Genomic DNA, 19,828 nt, shown 5'->3' on the forward strand with positions numbered 1-19,828 from the left:
GGTGGACCAAGACTATTATCACCAATAACATTAGCGTTGTAAGGAATAAAATCACAACTTTCCACACTGAAACTGTAGCCGTCAATGCTATGAATATCATAGCCCAGGACATCGGAATTGAGAACGCCGCCGGATACGAAGGTGAACAAGTCGTTGCCCTAAGAGCTTACGACGATCTAGGTGTCTTCTACAATTACCACTTCAACGGTTATCAAGACACTTTATACCCACAAAAGGAAATGCAGTTCCGTGACTGCGTCATCACCGTCACCATAGACTTTATCTTCGGCGACTCCAGGGTGGTGTTCCAAAACTGCCAGATGATCGTGAGAATACCAGGTCCCAGACAAACTGCATGGTGATTGCACAGGGGAAACAGTTCGATAAATCAAGAGGCGGCTTCGTGCTCCACAACTGCACTATATCCGGTGATAAGGACTACATTTCGGTGAAGAACGTTAACAAGGCTGTCGCAACCGTCTTTCGGTTGGACTCCGGAATTAGGCTTCGACTTAGAAAAATGTGGATTGGAGTCACCACCGATCATTTATTTAAAAATAAATGGGTTGATCGGATACCCTATTTCTTACCTGATCTGCGTCTTACCAGAAATATGTCGGGCTCTGGAGTCGGTTACGGTCAAGGAAGGATTAGCACCCTTGAACCGCCCTTTCGGTACTACGTAATTTCCAGTTGTCTTAATTAAGAAAAATAACAAGTTAAATTAAAAGGTAAAGTTTCGATCCTAATTACTTACCCTTGATTAATTTGAAAATATCATTTAAAAAAATCGAAAATGTGTTAGATAAACAAAGTAAAGAAAACAAATAAGATACAAGAGAAAAATAAAATAAATAAAATAAATAAGTAAGATAAGAAAAAAATAGTAAAGTAATAATTATATATAGTAACATTTGAAAAAAGGAAAAAATATAATATATATATATATATATATATATATATATATCAAAGTATTAATAAAATAAATAAGTATATATACACCAAATACTTAAAAATAGAAAAGTTACCCTCCTAATTCACCGAAAGTGGGGGGCTTTAGTAAGAAATAAGACAAAAAAATGGGCCCTCTAAGTAGTATATAATATAATGTTTAATAATAATAATGAAAAGACACAAGGTAATAATAATAATAATAATGAATAAAAAAACGAAAATAATAAAAAATAATATAAATATATAAAGTTATAAGATATATTACATAAATAAAGAAATAATCAAATAAAAATAATTAAGAATATATATATTTAATAATAGGTATATAAATAAACTATTAAAAGTATAAAAAAATATATACGACTAGATAAAGATAATTACAATATATAGTAATATTAGACTTATAAGTAAAATATTAAAGAAATATATATATATAATACTAATAAAATATAGTAAAAAAAATTGAAAATAATTTAATATATATGTATATATACATATAATAATAACAACATGAATAATAAAAATAAATGAATAAAATATCCATATAATAAATAAAGGGACTAATATAGATTTTTAAAAAGCTCTTCCCCTCCTTTAACCAAAAATCAAACCGATTTTTAAAAATAAGCCTCGGGGTAGATCTATGTTCGAAACTTCGAAACCCCACCCATTTTGGTCATCGGCGCAACCAACGTTTTGGGTTATTCGAACCAAATCTCAAGAAAAATAACGTGCACATGCAAAAGAAAGAAAAAAGAAAATGCTACCTTTTATTTCCTTTTCGAATCCTTTACAATAGTTTTGCCTTTGTATCTTCCCGTGCTTTCCTCTATGTTTTGTGTGTAAATCGTGTCTTACAATGGTGAGTTACAATGGCTATTTATAGTGCTTGTGGATCCTATCTTTAGGAATTTAAATCTTAGTAGAACTCTATCCTATTTTTAGGAGTTTGAATCCTAGCAAAATTTTATCTATTTTTAGGAGTTTGAATCCTAGTAGGACGAAAATGTGTGTTGACAGCTGCCCCTCTTTTCCCATAGTCGTGTAACGGGGATAGGGCAAAGATTAAAAGACACACTTTTCGTTCAGTGGAGTTGAAAATTAACTCTGATGTTTCAATAACTCCCTGTCGAATTGAGTTACGGATGACTCCTCCATCGTGAAGTCGAGTTCATCTTGAAATGATATGAAATTGAAGCCGTAGTTCGGAATTTGAATCAGCACGTGGCTTCCCGTTACCCTTCGGTCTTCTACTCGGTTTAAAGACCTTGGATCGGAATCGAACTCAGAAATCTTCATTGACAGATAGCTTTTTCTTGACTTAAGCTATGTTGTTTGAAAATGGTTGCTTGTCACTAAGACACGGCTAACCCAGGTCATCTTCTCGACTTGAAAACCCCGACTGCAACTGGAAAGTAGTGCGATTGATGTGTAATCGAGCTGAATGGAGTCGAACTCGACAATTTTGATGGCAGATAATCCTTCTTTGAGTTGGATATCCTTCGTCGTGAAGTTGAAATCCAAGTAAGTAGCATTGTTCCGAGTCCAATATCCTCCGTCGTGAAATTGAAATTGGCTCTAAAACCGGGAAATTGTTTGTTGACAACCAGCCGTCCCTTCGTTGTGAAGTTGAACTTGTGTTCTCTCGAGTCCAATATCCTTCACTGTGAAGTTGAAATTGACTCTGAATGAAATTTTGTTGACAAGCAGCGGTCCCTTCGTCGTGGAGTTGAACTTGCGTTGTCTGGAGTCCAATATCCTTCATTGTGAAGTTGAAATTGGCTCTGAGATTGGGAAGTTGTTGTTGACAAGCAGCGGTCCCTTCGTCATGAAGTTGAACTTGCGTTGTCTGGAGTCCAATATCCTTCGTTGTGAAGTTGAAATTGGCTCTGAGATTGGGAAGTTGTTGTTGACAAGCAGCAGTCCTTTCGTCGTGAAGTTGAACTTACGTTGTCTGAAGTCCAATATCCTTTGTTGTGAAGTTGAAATTGGCTCTGAAATTGAGAAGTTATTGACAAGCAGTGGTCCCTTCGTCGTGAAGTTGAACTTGCGTTGTCTGAAGTCCAATATCCTTCGTTGTGAAGTTGAAATTGGCTCTGAAATTGAGAAGTTGTTTGTTGACAACCAGTCATCCCTTCGTTGTGAAGTTGAACTTGTGTTGTCTCGAGTGTCACAATATCCTCCGTTGTGGAGTTGAAATCGCGGATGTTTGGCTTCGAGCTAGACATCCTTCGTCGTGAAGTTGAAATCTATTCTCGAGCAAATTGTGTCATTTCAAGAGAAACTGTCTCAAGGGAGACAAAATTTGTTTGAAGGAAAACATATTCAAAGATTTCGTTAAATTGTTTTCAAAGTTTATGTTTGGAGAGAAACTGTCTCAAGGGAGACAAAATTGTTTCAAGGGAAACTATCTCAAGCGAGATAAAATTCAATTCAAGGAAAATGTTTTCAATGTTTATGTTTCAAGAGAAACTGTCTCAAGGGAGACAAAATTTTCCGTTTCGAGGGAAACTATCTCAAGAGAGAAAAAAAATCATTTCAAGGGAAATGTTTTCAATGTTTATGTTTCAAGAGAAACTGTCTCAAGGGAGACAAAATTTTCTGTTTTGAGGTAAACTATCTCAGGAGAGAAAAAATTAATTTCAAGGGAAATGTTTTCAAGAGAAACTGTCTCAAGGGAGAAAAAATTTCTGTTTCGAGGGAAACTATCTCAAGCAAGATAAAATCTTCTTAAAAAAACAGCCTTGAGTGAAATGAAATGTCTTCTTTCGAGTGAAAACGGTCTCAAGCGAGACAAATCTTGTTTTAAGAAAAACAATCTTGAGTGAAATAAATCTTCTTTCGAGAAAACAGTCTCAAGTGAGACAAAGTATGTTTTAAGAAAAACAAATTTGAGTGAGATAATCATCTGCATTAAATGAGACTGTCTTAAGTGAGACAAAGTTTATATTGGAAATGTTGAATCTGGAGATGAATGTCGATATTTCAATCTATCGAGTTGGCTTTTAATCTCATCTTCTCCTAAAAGATCTGTAAAATGTATATGGATGTAACTATCCTGATGATTTATGCTTGATGTATGCCCAAATGAAATTTATTTGCTGTTGAATTTGCCCTAAAGGGAGGAAAAATCAAGGTTTTTATTGCTCATGATGATGAATTCAAATATGCAAATTTCATGTGTCATGTATGTACGTGTTGATGTATATGTTGAGATGTGAGGGGAATGGATGCGTGTGCAGTCTTCATTCTGACTTAATTTGTCTTCATTTCCACCAGGGTGTACTCTTGCAGACCTCAAGACAATTTTTTCTTCCCTTATCAAATTTTGCCCCAAAGATGGTTTCCTTTGCCTCTGTTTCGATCTTGAGCTTCGGAGCGATATTTGTTGAATTCCAAGATATGCTTCCAGAGAACTTATCTTGTTTGAAAATGCTTTTCTTCTTTCGAATTTTCAAAATTTTGAAAAATATCAAAAAGAACTTTTGAAAAAGTTACCTCTTTCTAGGTTTCACAATTGAAGCAAATCATAAAACATGAGTTCATTGGATATCAAAAGAGTCAAACACTCTTTTAATCTTTGATAGCTGCAAATCTTTGACAAATATCAAGATCGAAAAGTTGGTCTAGAGGTGGGTTTGTTTCATCGATTTGGTTATCATGAAGATCATGGCATGCCCCTCTTTCTTGATTTGGTATTTTGATCAGAGGCGAACAAAATGACACAACTAGCATAATCAATGACTAGACCTTTCAGAACACTTCTGTTTCAGTTCTCTGAAATCTTCCATTTGTTCAAGTTTCATAAGCTCTTCTAATAAAGGTAATGCAGAAATATCGGTCTAAAAAATGAAATTCTTGAGTGCTCATGTGAATTTGACTATAACAGGTGTTTCTCAACTCCCTTAGTCTATTATTACCGAAAATTTCTTTTTAGATGAATTTGATTTATTTTGCCATTGTCTGGCTAGCCGAATCCATAAAGTTGGGGCGTTTAACCAATTGCTTTATAGGGACAGCTTATAATCACTTTTATCAGGTTTAACTGAAGGGTTCATCTCATCACAAAGTCTTTGACCTGACAAAAGCAGTGGAGCAAACACCGAATTGCCAAGTGTCCGAGCAATGTCATGATTTGAATGTAATCTATTCATAAAGCCAGGGCTTTCGAGTTTCCTCTATAACCAATTGCCTTAGTGGAATAGCTCAGCTTTAGAGGGACAAATCATTGAAGGGTTCATCTCATCACAAAGTCTTTGGCCTGACAAAAGCAGTGGAGCAAACACCGAATTGCCAAGTGTCCGAGCAGTGTCATAGTTTGAACATAATCTATTCATAAAGCCAGGGCTTTCGAGTTTCCTCTATAACCAATTGCCTTAGTGGAATAGCTCAGCTTTACGGATTTAATTTCTTAAGATTGTCAAGAAGAACCTGTTATAGTCTAGGTGTTTTTGAAAGTCAAGGGATCTCATCTTTAGAGTTCAATTTCTAAACAACTGACCTAAACTAGATTTGCTTACTCGACTATTCCATCTGTGAAGATCATTATCATCCCTGAACATCATAAACAAGGGTATAAACAAATTAGTTTTGCAATCTCATGTGCTAGTTGCCCTATTATGTTCGCTCTTAATACGCGTCTGAATACCAAACCTTGGATGGACTCTTCATGAGAAGAGAAAACTTAGCTCGGTAAGAGAAAAATATGTAGTCTGATGTATCTTTTAAATTAGGACCAAGGGGTCTTTGTTTTGCAGGGTTCAATCTTGTCATTTGTCAAAGATTTACAACCTTAATTATTAAACAGTTTTTAATTGAGGTGATATTCAAGCAATTCAAGATTAAAATTTGCTCATCTCCTAAGAATGAAGCATTTTATTTAAAATGTTTAAACGTCAAGTGACTTAAAAATGTTCACGCATAAGAAGTACGAAAGAAAAACAAGTACAAACAAGATGATATACTTGATAATGCAACAAAATTCCTAATGGATGCCCCATATGACTCTCGATCAGAATGCCCCATTACATATTGAAAGTGAATGCCCCTGAATCGATCAGATCTTGGACCTTACGTTTCAATGCCCCACAATTCTCAGTGGTGTGCCCTGAGCTCCCAATATGATAGCTGCATACGGCGTTAATATCATGACCTTCAGGATATGGGGCCTCTCTAGGTTTGGATTGAACTAGAGTCACAAGATTTTTTCAACTAGCGTTGGGAGTAACTCCTCATATGTCATTGGGATTGGACTGATGCAAATCTTTTCTTTCCTTGGCCCTCTCTGAGTTTGTTTAGAAGTACTAGACGGTACAACTGCAACAGTTTTTAGACTTGAGACCGTAACACCTTTGTTGGCGTTGTAGGTACTAACATTGTTGATATCTCCCTCAATTTTTCCTTGTTTTATAGCTAGCTCGATCATCTCACCAGCCATAACTAGATCTGAGAAAGTTCCCGATGTAATTGCCACCAGGTGCCCGAAGTAAGGTGCCTTCAGGGTCTGTAAAAACAGCTTTTTAGTTTCATTTTCATCCAAGGGTGGATGAACTTGGACAGACAAATCCCTCTAACGCTGCGCGTATTATCGGAAACTTTTCATTGTGCTTTTTCTCCAGGTTTTGTAGCATAACTCGGTCTGGTCTCATATCGTTGATATGCTTGTATTGTTCCAAGAAAGACTTGGCTAAGTCTTTCCATGTCTTGATATGAGTTCGGCTGAGCTGGTTGTACCACCGGATAGCTGAACCGGATATGTTCTCCTGGAAGCAGTGGACCAGGAGTTGGTCATTCCCTACATATCATGTCATCTTCCGACAGAACATAGTGATATGGGTTGAAGGGCAGCTGTTCCGTCGAACTTCTCAAACTCAGGAACTTTAAACTTTGGTGGAAGCACCAAATCTGGAACCAGGCTCAGCTCCATTGCATCTACTCCATAACAATCATGGTCCCCTTGGACCATCTTCATTTGATCTTCTAACATCTTGATCTTCTTTTCCATCTTCTTTTCCTTATCCTCCTCGTCAAAATCCGGGACATGATAGTCTTCCGGATGAGTGTTGGTCGCGGAAGCTTGTATATTTGCACCAGATATAGCTTTCCCCTTGATAGCATATGAGTCCTCTTGTAATCCGGGTAAGATTTCAGGTGAGACAACACCTTGTGGGGTAGGTGGTATAGTTACCCCTTCCGGTGAACCTGCCCCAAGTGCACTGGTCTGTTGTAGGCCAACTAACTTGGCAACGATCTGATCAACCAAAGATTCCTGGTTCTTCATGATTGTATTCAGAGTACTCAGACTAATCTGGTTTATCTTATCTTCAAGTTCTTTCTGTAATTTTTCCATGTTCTCCTCGATTTGAGCCATTCTGGCCTCCATTTGTTTTTTACTTTTTCAAGCAGGTGTTATGCGGATGAGGTGTGTCTAACGCTTGAGGCGGTGTATCCAGTATTTATTCCTTCATTGAGACATTCTTCCGTTAGTTGATGTGAATGCAAAGAAAATAACGAAATGCAGAATATGTCTAAATGCATGATACATGAAATATCCGAGGCATTGATCCAAAAAATGTGCCTGTTATTATGAATAATCCTCATTGGGGACAAAAGTGTTTTATCTATTAAGAGACAAAAATATTCTGACAGCTTTTGACATGTTGACTAGTCTTCTGTATTCGTATGTCACTGGTTGAATAACATGTCGAACCACTCCGGCTTCTCTAGATGGGTCGTGCCAATGTTGAGTTACGTTTTGCACTGGCCCAATAAGTCTTGAATGACTGCATCTCTAGCATCTATCTTTTGTTGAGCCTGTCCCCAACGAATGCGTCATTGGAGCCCTCGATTGATAGGAAATATGTAAAGTCATTAGTTTGTTCCTTGAATTCGTCAGCAATGATCTCCAATTCAAGCTATTGTTTTGTAATTGTTATCTCTGAAGGGACTCCTAAGATTAGTAACCTTCATCTTGCCCCTGCAACCTCTGACAGTCAGTTTTTCCAAGATAGTCTTTCATTGTGCTTGATGCAGACCCGATTCATTCTCAGTCCTTTATAAAGCAGCAAAGTGATATATTCCTCAATTGTGGGCACCACACCTTCAGGATTGAATATGACACATAGTCGCCTTGTAGACTGTCCTCTGTATTTTTATCTCTTGTATTACAACCCCTTTATCCATTAATTCAGATTATTTATGTTTAACAAACACATTTTTGGTGGATCAACACCTCTTTTAAATGATGCAGGTGATGAAAACAAAATAAAAGAGAACAAAAACAAAAAGAGTTAGTGAGGTAAATCAAAATAATAATAAAAATGAAAAATCCTACCCCACATGATATCTACCCCTCATGCTTATTATTCCTACCCGGACATGATCTTCATCCCGTAAGTTGGTTTTGAACAAGTCCTAACCGCATAAATTTCTAGTTCACATGCTTTGAACAGAAAGTAAAGCAGGAAATAATTCCGGCATCCTAGGGTTTGAAATGAGGTCTTGGGGTGGGCCCTAACTCCTTGTAGTCTCCGGGTTTAGGTTCTAAAAAAAGGTACCCGAGTTCTCCTTGCTGGTGCCCCCTTGGGCTTACCAGACCCTTAGTCCTAAACCCATCACAAGCTTGTGTGGACTAAGTTAAACTCGAGAGGACACATTCCCTTATGCCCATACGGAGAATAAATTCACACGAATGCATAAGGTATTTGAATCCCGAAGGTTACTTGCTAGGCCCATACGATGAATAAATTCACACGAAGGCGTCGCTTTCACCCCCACTTAAAACGGGTTCGGAGCTCGGGTATAGAGCCTTTAGATGAAAAAAAGAAAACTTTGAAGGCTGAAATCATGAAAAAACGATTAGTCCAACTATTTACTCGAAAATAATCAAAAGTAAGTAAAAAGGATCGAAATATTACCTTAAAATTTAAACTTACCCTTTTCGTTAAAAAGACAATTGGAAATTACCTTAGCCTGACTCACTTACCGTCCCCAGCGGAGTCGCCAAGCTGTCGCAACCGTCTTTCGGTTGGGCCCCGGAATTTGGCTTCAACTTAGAAAAATATGGATTAGAGTCGCCACCGATCATTTATTTAAAAATAAATGGGTTGATCGGATACCCTATTTCTTACATGATCTGCGTCTTACCAGAAATATGTCGGGCTCGGGAGTCGGTTACGGTCAAGGAAGGATTAGCACCTTGAACCGCCCTTTCGGTACTACGTAATTTCCAGTTGTCTTAATTAAGAAAAATAACAAGTTAAATTAAAAGGTAAAGTTTCGATCCTAATTACTTACCCTTGATTGATTTGAAAATATCCTTTAAAAAAAATCGAGAAATGTGTTAGATAAACAAGGTAAAGAAAACAAATAAGATACAAGGGAAAAATAAATAAATAAAATAAATAAGTAAGATAAGAAAAAAATAGTAAAGTAATAATTATATATAGTAATATTTGAAAAAAGGAAAAAATATAAATATATATATATATATATATATATATATATATATATATCAAAGTATTAATAAAATAAATAAGCTATATATATACACCAAATACTTAAAAATAGAAAAGCTACCCTCCCAATTCACCGAAAGTGGAGGGTTTTAGTAAGAAATAAGACAAAAAAATGGGCCCTCTAGGTTAGTAGTATATAATATAATGTTTAATAATAATAATGATAAAGACACAAGTTTTTTTTTTTTAAATAATAATATAATAATAATGAATAAAAAAAAAAAAATAAAAAAAATAATATAAATATATAAAGTTATAAGATATATTACATAAATAAAGAAATAATCAAATAAAAATAATTAAGAATATATATATTTAATAATAGGTATATAAATAAACTATTAAAAGTATAAAAAATATATGCGACTAGATAAAGATAATTACAATATATATATAGTAATATTAAACTTATAAGTAAAATATTAAAGAAATATATATATATAATAATAATAAAATATAGTAAAAAAATAAATTGAAAATAATTTAATATATATATATATACATATAATAATAACAACATGAATAATAAAAATAAATGAATAAAATATCCATATAATAAATAAAGGGACTAATATAGATTTTTAAAAAGCTCTTCCCCTCCTTTAACTGAAAATCAAACCGGTTTTTAAAAATAAGCCTCGGGGTAGATCTAGGTTCGAAACTTCGAAACCCCACCCATTTTGGTCATCGGCGCAACCCACGTTTTGGGTTATTCGAACCAAATCTCAAGAAAAATAACGTGCACATGCAAAAGAAAGAAAAAAGAAAATGCTACCTTTTATTTCATTTTCGAATCCTTTACAATAGTTTTGCTTTTGTATCTTCCCGTGCTTTCCTCTATGTTTTGTGTGTAAATCATGTCTTACAATGGTGAGTTACAATGGCTATTTATAGTGCTTGTGGATCCTATCTTTAGGAATTTAAATCTTAGTAGAACTCTATCATATTTTTAGGAGTTTGAATCCTAACAAAATTTTATCATATTTTTAGGAGTTTGAATCTTAGTATGACGAAAATGTGTATTGACAAAGGCATACCTCAACAGACCATGGAAGCCACTTGCGACTGTCATCATAATCCAGTCCAATATCGCTTACATCATCACACCGGAAGGTTACATTCCGATGCATCCCGGCATGGGAGAGGCTACTTCGTGGAGTTGGGGAACCGGGGACCTGGATCTAAAACTGACACGGCCAAGACTTTTACACCTGGAGCCTTCCTCCAATCCAATACCTGGATTCCAAATACCGGAGTTCCCTGCACTCCCGACTAGATCCCTGGCCTGTAAACTAGCATAAGGCAATACTTATTGTAATATCTTATCATTACAATCAATTATTAAACAGCTTTTCCCTAGATTAATTGGCGTTATAAATCAGCTCAAAATCTTCATTCGAGATCAAATCACCAGCTCCGTTTTCAGCACAACATCGTTTAAGAAATCTTCTAAATGCTTAAAGCATTTGCAGCTGCAGTGCTTGAACTTGAACCAATAGTTAGGGTTTTATTCAAGCTTTTCTAAAAATCCCTAAGCCATTTGGGGAGTTCCATAGATGGATGAAGCTTCTTTATCTTCTCCTTCAAGTGGATGTTCCAATAGTTCTTTGTATCATTCTGTATTCTTTGTGCTAAATGTGAAGCAATAGCCGCCCTATAATGAGAATTTTCTTGGGTGTAGATAGAGACAGATGCATAAATTTATATTAGGGCTGTGAAGTCAAAATGTTATATTAAAAATTTAGGGATGCGATTATAAAATTTTAAGGTGTGTAAAATTAGATAATCAATAGGAAATATAAAGACAAAAATCTAAAGTGCAATAAAATTTGAAATTTTTAAGAGGTGCGACTGTAACGAGTACCCTCAGTACATTAGGGTTTGTTCAAGCTTTTTCAACAGACTTTTAACATTAACACCATATGTGAGACAAACGTGCTTATAGTAAAATTGTGTTTCGATTATATTCATAATCAGTACCCTCAGTACATAAGCTGTGTCAGCAAACCGCGTTGATAAACAGAAGAAAATGACTTTAGATCGGAAAACATGTTTATATAATGTTTATAGTAAAATTGTGTTTCGATTATATTCATAATCAAGTCATATTTAATTTTACAATGAAAAATAAGTAAATTTTGTTTAAATTATTTTCTTCGTTCATAAAATTCAAGATAAAAAATTATCATGGACATAGGATCTAAATTAAATAGTTTTAATTTAATCTTATAAGATCGGATTCCTTTGAAACATAGACACGCAAGAATTTGAGGTGGGTTGAGAATTTTTAAGAATAAGACCGTGTCGAATTTTTTTCACTCAACAATATATTTTATTAAAAGGATTTAAGTCATACACCTAAGTCTATTCGTGTGCCTCATTTAAAATCTCCTAATCCTATATAGAAGAAAATAGTACACATAATTAGGCACAATCAAGAATATTGTCAAAAGAACTAGTACACCGTTAAACACTCTTAAGATTATAGACATACGATCTGATCAACAATAAAGAATCTCCTAAACACAACTATCACCAAGCCACAATCCCTATACCGATCAATGACAACCCCGCAAAAGATTTTAACACTGAACCATTGCATGAGGAAGAGAGCACGACAACATATGTATTTCCTTGATGAGAATCAAATAGAGAAACCACAACCTAAATAAAAGACTTTTCAGCAACCACAATGGTCAAATAGAGCATTCATCGAGCTAAAAGAAGCCCCCCGCAGACTCTGTGATGTGTTTTTGTAACATCATTTGACTTTCTGGCATCTTCTCTAGCCCGACAGTAACTTCATTGAGAACAGCGGCCGCTGAACCAACTTCTTCAACATACCGAGTCCGTACATTCTTCATTGCTCACGAAACTAATAAGATCAACATAACGCTTTAGACATCTCAGATAGAGAAACAACACCAGTAATCAGAAGACAAATCATAACATGAAGAAAAAAAAAACGCTGCTCCTAAATTCACAAAAGACCCAAACCAAAATATATATATATATATATATGAACGCTCTAACTGGCGAGAACAAATCAAGTGATAAACCCCCACCTTCGAAACAAAACGACCAGAAACTTACCTCATATTACATGCATTTTTCAATATAGTCAGTCAGTTGATAGAATAAATAAATTTGTTGATGATCAAAATTAAGAACAACGATTGAAATTGTAAATGACAATTTTATTTAGGAATATTATTAACTACTCGATTAATTAATTAATTGGTATTAATAAGATTCAAAAGCCATTGAATGGTTGGAATTTTAACATAAAAAATAAAATTGAAGAGTCAAAAGAAAAATATAAATTAACTGAAATATTGAATCAAACCTATACACGTACACAAAATATTTTACAATCAAATATTCCCGACCATCAACAACCCAAAATCTGCCACGTGTACTCTCCCTTAATTTCAGATAACCCACAGCCCGAGTGGACTGTCTCGGTAAAGTAAAAATCAGCCAAAAACTTGTTTCACTGAGTCAGCTCTGGGTTTGCCGAGTGTCGTGTACACCTCGCTCCACATCCGACTCAGATACAGTCGCGTTTATCGGTTAAGGACAAGGACTCGTCCTACTGCCTCTGCTGTCTCTACTCAGCATCCTCGTAAACGATAACATGCGACTCATAGGTGATTTATAAGATTGACTCGGCCACGAGTCACACCCAGTGGACTCACCTACGAAACCCTCGATCGGGACCTCAATCAACAACTTCCTCCCTAACCTCACTGCCGACGAGACGGGCTGACCATCCTCGTGCTGACACGTGGTACAGAAGTCGGATCTTAGATTCGATCCGGATTCCCCGCCCGACAAAGAGGACACGTGGAGTGAAAGCGAAACCACATGTCGATACACTCCGAGTGAAAGCTGTGGTTACATTTGGGCAAAACCCGACCCGATTCATCCTCCTCGAATTCCGAAAGGCAAACGGCGCATTCAAGGACGGAACTCGGATGTGTTTCAGAGGAGTAGGTGAAGACGGGAAGCGACTTAAGAACACGCGCATCGAGGCCGCGTGATGTGGGGGGAGTCGCGTCGTTGTCGACGTAGAAGACAAGTTGAGATCGGCGACGGCGGCGGTTGCGGGAATTTCGGCGGCGAGCGCGGATAAGGTACCAGCGGGCGTAGATATGGAGAGCAAACATGAGTACCACCACGAAGAACAAGACGACGATGGCGCCGAGCATGATTTTGCCGCTCAAAGCGTAGCTACTACCGTTGTTGCCGTTGTCGTCGGCGGGAACCAAATTAGCAGGGATTCTCATTCCATCGTTTTTACCATTAAATTAAAAAATTATTGTTAGAATGATTTGAGCCCTTATAAATTAAGTTTGAGGGTTTTATACCATTAAGTTAAAATTTTCAAATATATAGAGCAAATTATGATATTCATTTTAAAATTAATCCTTAAACTTTGAAATATTATAATTTCATTCTCAAACTATGAATTCTTAATTAGTCCTTAAAATTTTAAATATTCTAATTTTATCCTCAAACTATGATCCTCATTCTAAATTGATCCCAAACTTTTAAATATTATAATTTCATCCTTAAATTCATCCAAATATGGAATTAGTTTTAACCATAGTCTAACCTAAACTTTATTTTTTCCAAACATATAATAATATAACTTGACATAACGATTTTATTAACATGGAATGTGATTAGTATATATATATAATTTGGGATGAAATTGAAATGTTGATTTAGGGATTAAAATGAGGAATAGATAGAATGATAGTCATAGTTTAAGGATAAAATTGGAATATTTAAAAATTTAGAGACTAATTTATAAAGATAATCATAATTTGAGGATGTATAATACAATTAACTGACGTATAAACTTGAGGTAATTACAAAATAGTATATGGTCAAATATAAATTCTCATCCTTTTAACACTAAAACCTCGTACCTTCGATATTCCTGGTGATTAAACCGAGGATCTCAAGAAATAATAATAATATTTTACCACCCAATCAATTATACATAAAAATAAAATAAATTCTTATTTTAAATAAGTAGTAGGCACATCCCAAATCCAAAGATTTTGCCACTCTCCAACGGCCATTTCCACCTTGTACTCACCCAAAATTCCAACACACTTCCATTTTCTTATTAACTTACCCAAAACACCATTTTTGTCCCCAAATTTTCATATCCATAGAGCAAAAAGGAGATATTTTCCCGAGAAGAAAAATGTCAAACAAGTCCCTAATCTTCAACATTCCTGAACCTCAACACTTCAGTGACTATGGCTTTGATCTCCAGTTAAACTACTTTCAGGTCCCCAAAGAAATGATGTTTTTACAAAAAGCTTCCATTTTTTTTTTCATTATCTGTTATCTTCTTCACTAACCCTTTTCCATTGCTTGTTAAAAAAAACAGGTTTTAGAAGAAGCAAGGAGGCAGAAGAAAGAATCTCTTGATTCCCTTCACTTCAATTTCTTTCATCATATTTTAATTCGATTTTCACGAACACCAAAACTTAATATATTGACAACACAATCGAATTTGATGTGTTCATCCACTTCAAAGGAATATTCTTATCAAAATCTCATCTTTTTTCAAGAAAATGCTCTAATCAAAATCTCGTATTTCAAGCATCCTTCGTCTGATTTTTCTAATTTGATTTTTACTTTTTATACGAGTATGATGGTATTCATTGAGGTCAATAGGGATAAATTTTGGGTATCATGTGATTTTGGTCGATGTAGGACCATCGTTATTTGGAATGACCATAAATCAGGATCCAAAAATTCAAAATTTTAATATATTTCTTTTAGAAAAATTAGGTATGTAAATTTTTTATTTCTTTTCTCTTTTCCTTGACGTGATAAATTATTTTTTATAAATTTTCAAATAATGGGAATACATTTATTGGTCGGATTAGGTCAAAAATATTTTATTATTTTCTTAAATATACTCTTATCTTTAGGATTAATATTAACCATCCTACTGACGTGATAGAATTCACTTTATTTTTCTCTCATTGATAAGTTGTTACTCTTTTTTTTTGTCTTAGTTGATAGCGGCGACATCAACTTTAATATTGGTTGTTGCTGTCAATATTCTTTATTATCCTTTTATTTTTTTTATTTTTTTATTTTCAATAAGTCTGCATGTGTGACACGTTTTTCTACCTTTATGACACGTTTTCTTTTGTCTTTTGGTATATTTTTCGATTGTTTAGTCATTGTTTTCACTTATCTTCTTTTAAGGGTTAATTAGTCATCATCATGATTGATCAAGATGATGTTTATCAGTTATGTTGTTGATCTTTATTGCTTTGGGCTCTCGAATTGTATTTTGATACCCTTTATGCGTTCATGAATAGTTTTTCACGTCGTTTGAGTCTGATTTGCGGTTTGTCGATTTTCTTTCAGTAGCTTGATCTCCTTTTGTAGTTCGTTTACCAATGTGATCATGTCTATTTGTATTTATCTTTGTTTGAGTTTTCTTAGTTACATTTTAATCTTTTTTAGTATACTCTTTATGTGATCTTACGTTGCTAATTTTGTTTCAATAGTTATAGGAAATTGTTATAATTATGTGTTTAATTTACGATTATGATTTTAAATATTTATTGTAATTTAGTATATTTCCTATTTTAAATAAAAACAAAGATTTCTTTTAAAAAAACCTTTTTCCGATTCGATTTTCTCATTCATAAAATCCATTCAATTCATTCTAAACTTATATTTAAAATATTTTGTATAAAATTAAATCGAATTAAAATTTAACATATTCAGAGGATTTTTACTATTCTGAATTTAATGATGAAATTAAAAAGTTTGGGTTTCTCAATCGAATTGCAGAAAGCTTCAAATTACGGAGCCGTGGTAATTTTGTTTTCCCCTAAAAACCGAAAGTACAATTCAAATCAAACTTAATTTTAAATCTCATCCTTTTATTTTACAGAAATTTACAAATTAAGCCAGCAATTTTAGTTTGTTAGAATTTGGTCTTTTACTTTATTAAAATTAAGAAGTTAGTTTAATTGAGTAACACTATTAAATCTCCTCATTCACTTTTAACAAATTTATTTGATATAGGGAAGTAATTACTTTGATACTAATAATAGGAAATTAGAAACTATTTTATTGGCTCTAAATTGAGGTTTATCGCCAAGTTCTACCATCACTAGGGTATTCATTTCATATGCAACATGAGGAGCTCGGCTTCTCGATGAACCGTTTCCACTCGTTGCAAAATCTCGCAACGGTTGCTCCGTCGAGGACCCTGTGATCCGCACCTATGTTAACCTGAGAACGAAAGGGAATATCTCGTGTCACATGTCATCGTCGGATTATTGCATCTCACCGAAGAGAAAGGTCATGGTGTATGTTGGAACGGTATGATGTCATTGTAACTTACAGTCATGATTGAGGTGGAATAAATGTCACCGTCGTATGCCACTCGTGGAAGTTTCTGTATTCGACCCATTGCGATGATGGCTACTTCAGGCAAGTTGACGATGGGGGCACCAAATTTTCCACCGATGGCTCCGATGTTGCTCAGTGTTATTGTTCCACCGGATATATCGTTGGGACTGAGCTTATTGTCCAGTGCTAATTGTTGTAACCGTGAGAGTTCCTTCGTAATCTGAATGTATGATAAAGTACAGTAAAGCACAGCGAAGAACAAGGACTACAGGTATTACCGACAATATGAGGATAAGAGAACGACATTATTCAATATTATGCTTCGATTACTATCCCTAAATAGATGATAATCAAACGTAATGAACCTCCAAGATAGAAAGATGCTGAATATTCTTTATGTCGGCACCACCAAGCCGTATGGAGTGGCTATGGCAATTCCAATGTTATGGGAACCTAAAATAATCAACAGGAATATCCATGATTCGTGTCAGGCGAATTGAGGGAGAGAAGCAACCGAGACTGATACAATGGATAACCATACAAGAAGACAGCTTAAGGAAAAACGAACCGAATAAATCTACAAACCTCTAAGGATTACTTCAACTGACTCTTCGTTGAAGCAACTATTCACCATGGGATATTTGCTCAACGCCATTGAAAGTGACTTTATCAGTATCGGAAGGAACGTGAACTTTATACCGAGTTCAGAATTGTTGGTTTGAAAAGAAGCTTTAACCTCTGCAAGTGCATCACAATCAATCTCTTCTACATAATGAAAATGTGGAACCTTAGCAGCCATTGACATCGTTTTAACCATTGTCCGCTGGAATCCCCTGGAGAAGAAAACAAATCATCATCATGCTTTTGGTGCAAACTTAGTCGGGCAACTTGCAAATAGATATTTTCCATAAATACAAAAGAACAGTTGACCATTCGTAAGACTGCCATCAGCGATATCATAGCAACTCTAACTCGGTATTAAAAAGATAAAATTCTACCTCCGGTGCCTCTCAAATCAAACTGCAAAGTTCAACTTCGAACTTGAAATTACAGCCTTACGGCTAATTTTGCTCACATGATTGCTAACAGTGGTTGTGTGATGCTCGTTTTAAACCGACTTTTAACATTTTGACTATAAATAAATGTATATGTAAGACATTGCTCAATGCGGATCATATTTGTGTAATATAATTCCACTAGATCTAAAGTACACATATCAATACCACATACCTTAAGGGGACGATCGTATCCTCATAGTTCCCTGAACCTTCCACTGACACATGTGGAGAACTCATTTCTCCATGTAACAGTTCTCCGAGATCAGCAGTAGCAGTAAACGACGGGTCTTTGATGATACCTGTCTGGGCAGCATATTTAAGTACGTCTTCCTTTAATACCCTTCCGTCTTTGCCACTTCCTTGGACATCATTAATGTTTATACCATGTTCTTTCCCGAGATTCCGAACAGCAGGTGTGGATAGGATCCCACCAGTACAACCTTTGTTTAGTTTAGTATCGGAATGTTTTTCATTTTCCAAATTACCGACTATCACCAATGGTACCTGGATTTCCTCAATCCGATTTTCCTCAACAGCCATCTTAAGAAGAGTTTCCCCGACCTGCAATTTTATTAAACTTGGAAGCATCAAATATCCTCATCACATTCTAAGGATAAACACACAGATTCAAGTTTTTCCTTCCATAACTGAACTATGAAAATCCGATGTTCAATGGAACCGAGCAAATTTGCCAGCAACCTGCTATATTCAATAAGGCGTTTGATTCTTCAAGAACCGAGCAAATCACACAACAGACTACCATCACAATCAGCATAAATATCAAACAAAGAAGCTCGAAACTAGCAGGCGATTCTCACCTTTACGATGCTTCCAGGAACGTGGAGAACTTGAGCAACTCTCCCTTTGTAACGACTCGTAATCTCGATAGTCGCTTTGTCGCTTTGAACTTCGCAGAGGGTTGAAACTCATAAACTTCATCCCCCTAAAAAAAGCCCATCAAGATTAAACAAAATTAAGCCTAATTCATCGAATTAAAGCACAAATAATTCAACCCTACTCACCTCATGAACGAACCACTTAAGCAGTTCACATTCAGCAATACCTTCACCAGTTTGGGCCAATGGCACATCGACGATTCCATTCGTAGGAAGATCAGCCACAGCATTACTAGAAAAAAACATAAATTTATTTTCCAAATATGAAAATCTCAGCTACAAGAACAACAACAATGATAAAATTAATTAACAATTAATAACAATAACCAGAATTGCAAATCCAACAAAACCATCAAATTAGTTTTATAATTCAAAAATTTGAAGTTGAATGGAAATTGGGTCGATGAACAAACAGCTGACCTTGACGGGATTATTGTTGGGCGATGAAAACGCCACCAAAACGCGGGTAGAGAACTGACGTTTGCAGTACTCCACCGTCTCCGACGCCGGCACCGGATATGGAGGCGATGACGGAAAGAGCCATCGGCGACCGTTAATCCAGACTCTCTTTTGGAAAACCCTCCTGCCGATCATAATTCTCCGGCGTTAAATTTTATAAGAAAAAGCAATTCTTGTCGAGAACAATTATTTTGTTTCTAATTAGAGTTCGCACGTTTTACTTAAAGAGTTTAGAATTCAGACACAGGTGACAGGTGCGCCTAACGGATTACGTCTTGTAATATAACACGTGTTCTGACATATAATTAAAGTACAACTCCCTATAAAATATTATTATAAAAATATATTTTATCATAGTTTCATTGAAATTTTTATTATTATAATATTTGTATATTTTAAAAGCTTGAATGGATTTAAATTTGGATTAATTTTTATAAAATATTATAAATATTTTTCTTAAAATTTTGATATATTATTTAATGTAAAAAACACGTAAGTGTGAGGGTGAAATAATTATCCAACGAAGATAACTTAGAGA

The 19,828-nt window shown here is 35.1% G+C and overlaps 1 long non-coding RNA gene and 2 pseudogenes across 1 annotated transcript; 1 reads left to right on the plus strand and 2 right to left on the minus strand.

Annotated features, from left to right (window-relative positions):
• Window positions 1-251: 251 nt before the first annotated feature.
• Window positions 252-10,613, plus strand: LOC120191569. The gene is made up of 3 exons (XR_005522706.1): window positions 252-457; window positions 9,300-9,308; window positions 10,502-10,613. It is a non-coding gene; the product is annotated as an uncharacterized LOC120191569 (long non-coding RNA).
• A 2,191-nt stretch (window positions 10,614-12,804) lies between these two features.
• On the minus strand, window positions 12,805-13,766 carry LOC120191493 (annotated as a pseudogene).
• Window positions 13,767-16,644: 2,878 nt separating this feature from the next.
• LOC120191638 lies at window positions 16,645-19,530 on the minus strand (annotated as a pseudogene).
• Between the last annotated feature and the right edge of the window lie 298 nt (window positions 19,531-19,828).

The sequence above is a fragment of the Hibiscus syriacus genome, unplaced genomic scaffold, assembly GCF_006381635.1.
Source record: "Hibiscus syriacus cultivar Baekdansim isolate YM2019G1 unplaced genomic scaffold, ASM638163v2 tig00116970_pilon, whole genome shotgun sequence".
Lineage (NCBI taxonomy): Eukaryota > Viridiplantae > Streptophyta > Magnoliopsida > Malvales > Malvaceae > Hibiscus > Hibiscus syriacus.